Raw genomic sequence first — 9,232 nt, 5'->3', positions numbered from 1 at the left:
ACACAGTGGGCTTTGCAAAATCTAGCTGAAGACTAGAGACCAACTTCAGTTCCTGATTTCCCAGATAGGGTCTCAGGTGCATTTCAGTGATAATAGGATTTTCATTTGCAAGATTTTTATGTGCAGAGCTAGCTTCTTTGGGAGAAGTAAGCTTTGTGGGTTCTATATAAATCAAAGCTGGAGGATTAGAGTTTTGAGTTTATTCATGTTAACAATAGGAGAGGAAATTAGGTAGGATGTCATATAGGGCAATTTCTCACCACACAAGAAGGCAATAAAGACCATTTCTGGGCTGGAAGGAGGAGACTGGGGGAGAGAGAGAGACGAGACAAGAGAGGGGTTCTCATTTGACCCACTTGTGGGGTTGAAATAAAGGCATGGGGACAGGTGGGGTCAAAGGCTGCTCAGATGCATTTAAGGATCTGGACACAGAAGGTACACTTGCTCTTCCTTCTGTCTGGAAATCCTGAACACCAGGTCAGAGAGAAAGACCCACACAAACAGACTATGAAGATTGAGCACACATAAAGTTTTCTGAGTTGTAAGCAAACAACATCCCCACATCAAAATGGCACGTGTGGGACAATGTGCATATCCATTGTTATGTTGCATGATCCATAGATGAACAGGAATCTGTCCGCATCAATGGCAGTGGTTATGTTATTTTGTTAAGGCACAATAGGCAATTTACATCTTTTCTGGTCTTTCTTGGTTAGATGTCTAATCTCCAAATGAAAATAGTTGTCGACGATTATATCTGATCACTTATGACTATGTCTTCCTTGCTCAAATGTTGTCAATAAAACTCCCTGTTTCTTGGCCCAGCATTCAGGCCTCCAAAGTTTGGCCTCTGCATTCCTGCCTGACTTCATCTTCTATTCCTCCACCTTAGACAGTGCTTGCTATCACAACATACTATAAACTGAGTGGCTTAAACAACAGATATTTATTTCTCACAGTTTTGGGGGCTGGAAGTCTGAGACCAGGGTTTCAACAGGGTTGGGTTCTTGGTGAAGGCTTCCTGGTTTACAGAGAGCCATCTTCTTGCTGTGTCTTCACATGGCAAAAGGAGAGCTGACTAGCTCTCTGCCTCCTCCTCCTCCTCCTCCTCCTCCTCCTCCTCCTTCTTCTTCTTCCTCTTCTTTCTTTTTTAGAGACAGAGTCTTTCCCTATTGCCTAGGCTGAACTCAAACTCCTGGACTCAAGCAATCCCCGTGTCTTAGCCTCCCGAGTAGCTGGGACTGCAGGTGTGTGACAGCATACCTGGCTTCTGGCCTCTTCCTATGTCAACGAAAAGAGTCAAACTGTATAAAATATTTGAAGAGATTTACTTTGAGCCAAATGTGAGGACATGACTCGTGACACAGCCTGATGAAGTCCTGAGAACGTGAGCCCAAGGTAGTTGGGTCACAGCTTAATTTTATACATTTTAGGGGGACAGAAGTTACAGGCAGACATCAATCAATACATGTAAGGTGCACCCTGATTCAGTTTGGAAAGGCAGGACAACTCCAAGTGGGGTCAGAGGGTGCTTCCAGGTCATAGGTGGTTTCAAAGATTTTCTGATTGGCAACTGGTTGAGAGAATTGATTCTTTTCTAGATCAGGGAAAAGACCTGGAAAGGGAAGGGGATTCTCTAGAGTGTAATTTTCCCCACAAGAGGCAGCCTTGCATGGCCATTTCAAAATATTTCAAATAAATAGATTTTAGGGTAAAATACTTTGATTTCTTTCAGGGCCTGCTCTCTATCACATGATGCTATACTAGAATCAGGTTGGAATTTGGTATCTTAGTGCTGCAAAGAGTCTGTTTTGTCAATCTTAAGATCTCTGTTTTAATGGTAGTACTGACCATTTGTGCCTGAATTCCAAAAAGAGGAAGGTCTAATGAAGCACATCTGACCTCCCCGTCCCATCATGGCCTGAACTTGTTTTTCAGGTTTACTTTGGAATGCCCTTGGCTGAGAGGGGGCTTCATCAGTCAATTGGGGGGCTTAGAATTTTATTTTTGGTTTGTACTTCTAGGAACACTAATCGCATTCATAAGGGCTCCACCTCCATGACCTAATCATCTCCCAAAGGCTCCATCTTCAATGCTTTGGGGTTAGCGTTTCAACATAGAAATTTTAGGGGGACACAAACTTCAGTCCAGTGCAGATAGACTACGCTCAGCTAAATGGAACTCAGCGGTTCTTGAAGGAACGACCCCATCTTTTTGCCTTTATTTAGACTGTTTCTTCTTCGTGGACTGTCTTTCCTCCATTTCTTTCAGGCTTAAATTCCACTTCCTCCATGAAGTCTCCAGCTTTGCAGACTGGAAGTTAGCCTCCCACAGCACAGTGTCTTCACTTCTGTTACAGGATTTTCAAAATGTACCCATTTGTCATTATTATCTATTATCTGAGTATAACTCACATACCTGATGGTTAATTTCTGGAAGGTAAAGACCATGCCTTTCTTTCTTTCTTTCTTTTTTTTTTTGAGATAGAGTCTCTCTTTGTCTCCCAGACTGGAGTGCAGTAGTGTGATCTTGGCTCACTGCAACCTCCACCTCCTGAATTCAAGCCATTCTCATGCCTCAGCCTCCCAAGTAGCTGGGATTACAGGCGCCTACCACCATGCCTGGCTAATTTTTTGAATTTTTAGTAGAGATAGCATTTTACCATGTTGGTCAGGCTGGTCTTGAACTCCTGACTTCAAGCAATCCACCCGCCTCAGCCTCCCAAAGTGTTGGGATTACAGGTGTGAGCCACTGCACCTTGCCATGTCTTTCTTTTAAATTCTCCACATCTCTAATAGCACTGGGTTCAAGGCCCTGCATGCCCAAACACTCAGTGAGGGTCTGCTGGACTGACTGTCTCTCACAGATGCAGACACACATGGGGAACATATATATTTTCAGACTAAGTCTTCTACTGTCTGGGAATGTTAGGTCAGGAGGAGTAACGATGCCATGATCTGGCAGGAGCTGAGGCTGAGCTCTGGAGGGAGGGGAGGGGAGGGAGCCAAGAGATGACTGGTAGGCTTTGCCATTTGAGTAGACTTGTCTTTAGGTTGAGTAGCTTCAAAGTTCTAGAGCCAGATATAAAAAAAAAAGCTGTTTTTTTTCCATCACACCCATGCTTCCGTACCTCTGCAGTCAAATTTGGTTAGCAGGCAAGGGGTATGAGCTGGAGTCGGGGTAGGTACCATGGGAACTGGGGAACTTTGCTCCTTGCCCTTGCAAATCCTCCATAGTAGAGAAAATCAGTATCCTTTGTATTATCCTAAGGTATAACACATGGTGGGACTTCAAGGAGTCCAGGGACAAAGGTCAAGAACTCACTATTCAAAAAAAAAGATAAAAATAAAACATAACTATTTTCTGAAATATGTGTTCTCAGCAGCAGTTGAACTGGAAATCCAGACGACGAGGTTGTCCCTCTCTGCCTTTTATTTTGTCCTTGTGTGGGTGAGGTATGGGCTGTTCCTTTGTGCATTTTATTTTATTTACTTTTAATCAAAATTTTTTTCTTTTTAATAAACATCAGGGGAGAGCACACACACAGTCCTCCACTACCACAAATTATACAGTTGAGTTTCCCCCATTTGGGATAATCTCAGGAGTCATCATGTCCAGAGTGCAATGGATTAGCCTTACCTGGGAAAACCACCTTCATGACTGTGGTATCTCCTATGCCAGATGCTTTGCGCATTTTAATACACAAATGTAAAATTGGTAGAACCTTGGCTAACTTGGCTATTTTAAAAGCTCTCTATTAAAAAAATCTGTATCTTCTTTGATCTAGCAATTCTACCTCTAGAAATTTACCTTTAAGAAAAAGATAAATTGGCCGGGTGCTGTGGATTACACTTGTAATCCCAGAACTTTGGGAGACTGAAGCGGCGGGGAGTGGGGGGAATCACGAGGTCAGGAGATTGAGACCATCCTGGCCAACATGGTGAAACACTGTCTCTACTAAAAATACAAAAATTAGCCGGGTGTGGTGGCATGTGCCTGTGGTCTTAGCTACTCCAGAGGCTGAGGCAGGAAGAATTGCTTGAATCCAGGAGGCGGAGGTTGCAGTGAGCCGAGGTCGCGCTATTGCACTCCAGCCTGGGTAACAAGAGTGAAACTCCGTCTCAAAAAAAAAAAAAAAAAAAAAAAAAGAAAGAAAAAAAGGATAAATTGTGCATTTATAACAATGCATAAAGATCTGGCAAACATGTTCATAGCAGTCCACTTTTTAATTATAATAATATGTATCCTAAATACGATTATAGGAATTGGATAAACATTCTTACAGTAGAATACTCTGAAGTTAATAAACATGGTGATGAAGATATTTAGCAGCTTTCCTTAAAACTAGTTCTCAATTCACTGCTGATTTGTGGAAATGTACTGCCCATACCAGGCAGCAACTCTAAGCAGTCTCAAGAACTGAGGCACAGATTCCTTTAGCTTTCTTTTTTTTTGGCCCAGGCTGGAGTGAAGTGGCGCGATCTTGGCTGACTGCAACCTCCACCTCTTGGAATAGCTGGGATTACAGGAATGTGCCACCATGCCCAGCTAATTTTTGTATTTTTTTTTTTTTTTTTACTAGAAATGGGGTTTCACCACATTAGTCAGGCGGGTCTCGAACTCCTGACCTCAAGTGATCTGCCCGCCTTGGCCTTTCAAAGTACTGGGATTACCAGACATGAAACACTGTGCCCGAGCAGATCCCTTTAACTTTAGACTGCCTTATGCTTGCTTGGTTCAAGTTTTCCTGGCTCCTCAGTTTCTTAATCTGCAAAAAGGATGCAAATATTTACTTTATAAGATTTTTGTGAGGATTAGAAAGAAGTGAACTAACATATACAGGCAATGTGCTGCTAAATTGGTACATACTGCAAAAATGTTTGTTCCTTTATACCCTACTGTCCCCCAGAATGTATAGTCTACACTCACAAACACACAGTAATATTCACACACTGTAGGGTATTATTTCTCAAAAGTATGCCCATTCTCCTATCAAGACTCACCATCTACATTTAATGCAGGGAAATCACTGCCTTCTCTTTCCCTATTGCCCACATGGAAGGTATCTTGGAATTCTTTGACTACCGACCTCCAATTGAGTGAAGATTCTCTGATAACAAAGCTCGATACACTGAGTTTTCCTTCTCACATCTCCTGTATTCTTGACAGCTTCAGAACAGCTATTTTGAGGGTGAGAGATGGGGCTGTGATACAAATCATTAAAATCCCAATTTCTGAAGCTGATGGCTCTTTCTGGACTTCTTAATGTGTGATCTTGGGAGGAAAACAAGGTGAGAGTACGTCTCCACTCCTTCTCAAGAGGCTTGGGGCCCACCAGGCTTCCTTCCGTCTCCCCTGTATCAGTGAGGATGCTTTGAGCCAATGTAAGTAACAGAGAAAACAACTGGAAGCAATGTGAACTGTAAGAACAATTATCTTACGGAGAAGTAGCATGGAAACAGGTGATTTCAGGGTCGGTGCGGTGGTCCCACCATGTCATGAAGACTCAGGTGTATCCAATTTGCATTTTGGTGGTGTCTCCCCTTAAGGTCATGAGTTGACCACAGCAGTCCAAGGTGCCATATGCCACCATTTCTTCATCAAATGGGGAAGAAAGCAGCATCTTTCCCAGAAGCCTCTCAACAGGTCCCATAGGCCAGGATTAGGTCATATACTCACTTCTCATCTGCAAGGGGAGCTGGAAAAGTGGGTAAATGGCATTGTCACCTCTGCAGAGGGCAGTGGGCTCTTCAGCAAGGAAGACGGGTTGAGGGGATGCTTATTAGGTAGGCAACTACGGGCATCTGCCATATTTCCTTGACATCTAGTTCTCTAAACATCAGACAGCAATATCTGAAAAGCTCAAGTCCCACTTGTCCACTCCCAGCTTGTTTCATCTGCAGCTTGCAAGCTGTCGCTGGAACGTGGAGGTTCCTGGTTGTAGCTCATGGTACACCATTTCCTGTCATCGTCTCTTGTCATTTTGTTCTATTGGCCAGAGCCCGAATTATAGGTGCCAGTTTGTCAGCAGTCTGACCAGTGGCCCCAATACTTGTACTCTTCTCATTGTCTCTCTGAAGAGCTGTCTTCCTGCTGTGCTGGCATCCAAGCAGCTCCATTCCCCTTCAATAGAGTGTGAATCCTGCCTTCAGGCAGGTGGAACTCCAAGGCAACCTTCTCTGACTGACTTTAACTGGGTTTGGCAGCACAGTGTCTGGTTTATCTGTTTTGTCGCCTTACTTGTGAGTCTGAGAGAACACAATTACAGCCATAACTCAGCAGAGCGCACCCATGGAAGGGCACTGCTGTGTCTCCTCCCATTGGATTATTTTCCAGGAGTGGTTGTGTGCATTGATTCACATTGTGTTTCTGACTGATACAGTTGAGTATTTGTTCCTCGCCTAAATCTCATATTGAAATGTAATCCCCAGTGTCGGAGGTAGGGCCTGGCGGGAGGTGATTGGATCATGGGGGCTGATCCCTCATGAATGGCTTAGTGCTGTCCTCATGATGGTGAGTGAGTTCTCACAAGACCTGGTTGTTTAAAAGTGTGTGGCATGGGGCGGCGCAGTGGCTCACACCTGTAATCCCAGCATTTTGGAAGACTAAAGTGGGCAGATTACCTGAGGCCTGGAGTTTGAGACCAGCCTGACCAGCATGGTGAAACTCCATCTCTACTAAAAATGTAAAAATTAGCTGGGTGTGGTGGGGGGCACCTATAATTCCAGCTACTTGGGAAGCTGAGGCAGGAGAATCACTTGAACCTGGGAGGTGGAGGTTGCAGTGAGCTGAGATCGTGCCATTGCACTCTAGCCTGGGCAACAGAGTGAGACTCAGTCCTGAAAAAAAAAAAAAAATTGTGTGACACCTCCCCACCGCCCACCTCCCACTTCTGCTTTCGCCATGAGACATGCAAGCTCCCAGCTTGCCTTCTATCATGACTGTAGCTTCCAGAGGCCTCCCCAGAAGCAAATGCCGGCACTGTGCTTCCTGTACAGCCTGCTTAAGCCTCTTATAAATTACCCAGTCTCAGATTTTTTTATAGCAATGCAAGAGTGGCCTAATACACTGACTCATCAGTTATAATTACATCAAACAGTTTAAAACAGAAAGCTAATTGTGATGAACCAAACAGAGATTTTATTTTTCTCATGCAAAAAGAAGTCTGGAGGAAGGTCATCTAGAACTGATACAATATATCCATAGTGCTATCAGAGACCCAGGCTTCCACTTTCTTCCTGCTTTGCCATCTGTAATGTATGGCTTCTGTGCTCATGTTTGCAAGATTACTGTTTCAATTGCATTTTGTTCTAGGCAGTTAAAAAAGCTAAGAATTTCTTCCTTCCTTCCTTTCTTCCTTCCTTCCTTCCTTCTTTCTCTTCCTTTCTTTCTTTCTCTTTCTTTTGTTCATCCTCCCTCCCTCCCTCCCTCCTTTCCTTCCTATTTCTTTCCTTCATAAGGTAGCAATTAAGTTTTTCTAGAATATCCATGCTATTGGCTTTTACTTCTACCTTACTGACCAGAGCTACGTCCCATAGCCACTTCCCTGCCTGCAAGGGAACCTAAGGGAGATATGAATGCACATTGCCCAATAAATTGGTGTTCTAGTAAGGAAGAGGAAAGAACGGATACTGGGCTGGCAGCCAACAGCGTCTGCCGTGGAAATTGCTCCCTCAGGCAGGTGTGTTCTGGGGGAAAGGGCAGTAAACCTGAGAGTCATTGAAACCTCCCATCTGCCATATTCCCCCAAGGCACTTAGTCCTTAGTCCCACACGTGAAGAGAGCCTTAAGAACTTCTAAATTTTCCAGAATACTGGTAGATATTTGCATAGGAGCATTTCTGCAGGAACCTTGGCGTCCTAAAACAATAAATATTCACTTGTGCCTTTTGTCTCTCTCCTTCTCTCCCCTCCTTGGTCTCTCTCTTCCTTCCTTCTGCAAAATAATTTTTGAGTCTCTAAATTGCATCAGACAATGTGCTGGGCACCTAGGCACACAGGCAGATGTTGCTCCTTCCTCTGTTGAACAAATGCAAGTTTGGCTACTGGAGGCCAGACAAGAATTGTGACTCTCAGGTGGACATCACCTGTCTGGGAGCAGCCAGGCAAGGGAGTGTGCTTGTGGCTTGCAATGAGTTCAAGCGATTTCTGGAAAATGTGTTTGAGCAGTCTGCCGTATGTGTGAAAAGTTACTCTGAGAGGGAAGACATAGGGCCTGGATCTTTCTGAAGGGCTGAAGTCATCCCTGATCCTCCAGCTGTTGACATTGCACATGCATGTGGGAAGCTTGTTTTCCCAGTTACAGATGGGCGGACAAGTCAAATCAATTTCACACGGCATGGCGCCAGATTCCCCTTGGCTCCCACTCCCATCAGTCAGAATTCTTGCTGGTGATGTATGCAGGAGGCACACCAGCAGGGGAGACCAGGCCTAAAGAGCTTATGGCAGTACAGTCACACATCCAATGTCTGTGTCACAACCCTTTCTTGAAAAGTTCTTAACCTATAGATGAGAAAGCTGTGCATGACTTCCAATTACACATGAAAGGGATAAGGTGTCTTCTGGGGAAAATCTGAATTAATCAAGAATATTACAATTTTCTATTTTTAATAACCACTTACACTGTTAAACAAGTTACACCTTTCAAAATGATAATGTATACTTGATCTCATTTAGGCTTTACGAGAATTTTACTGTAAAATCTATATCACATTATATATTTAAATATTTACAACTCTTTTACTTCCACGTAGCAAAGCCAATAAACTGTCCGCAGACACTGAATATTAATATCTTAGGAACACTAGACCTGAAATATTTTATTTTCTCCTTTTGTTTGCTTCCTGATCTTGTTTTTTTTCACATGTGTTTTTGTGCTTGTCTAATTCTCTTCTGACCTTTACACATTTTTGTTACTCCAGAGCATCTTCATCCCTGGTATTTTATTCCTGATGTTCTACTGCAGCTCATTTATTTTGTTTATTTTTGCTTTTTGAGTTTTTAGAGACAACTTTATGGAGGTATAATTGGCATATATTAATAGTAAACCACACATATTTAAAAGTAATAATCTGATATGTGTTGATGTCTGTATAAACCCATAAAACCATTGCTGCTGTCAAGACAATGAACATACTCACTTATGTCAAGTGCCTTCAGTGGGTCTTTATTATTTGCAATCAAAAGAAACTTAACTAAGATTCCATCTTATTGACATTTTCTGGCTCTTAATA

At 43.2% G+C, this 9,232-nt stretch overlaps 1 non-coding gene across 1 annotated transcript; it reads right to left on the bottom strand.

Moving 5' to 3' along the window:
- Positions 1–3,526: 3,526 nt before the first annotated feature.
- On the bottom strand, positions 3,527–3,687 carry LOC135276175 (U1 spliceosomal RNA). Its single transcript, XR_010343733.1, has one exon. It is a non-coding gene; the product is annotated as a U1 spliceosomal RNA (small nuclear RNA).
- Positions 3,688–9,232: the final 5,545 nt, after the last annotated feature.

This window comes from Aotus nancymaae, unplaced genomic scaffold, assembly GCF_030222135.1.
Source record: "Aotus nancymaae isolate 86718 unplaced genomic scaffold, 86718_ANA_hifiasm-v0.15.2.pri h1tg000020l, whole genome shotgun sequence".
NCBI lineage: Eukaryota > Metazoa > Chordata > Mammalia > Primates > Aotidae > Aotus > Aotus nancymaae.
The sequence above is the reverse complement of the archived record's forward strand: the minus strand, read 5'-3'. Positions and strand labels throughout refer to the sequence as shown.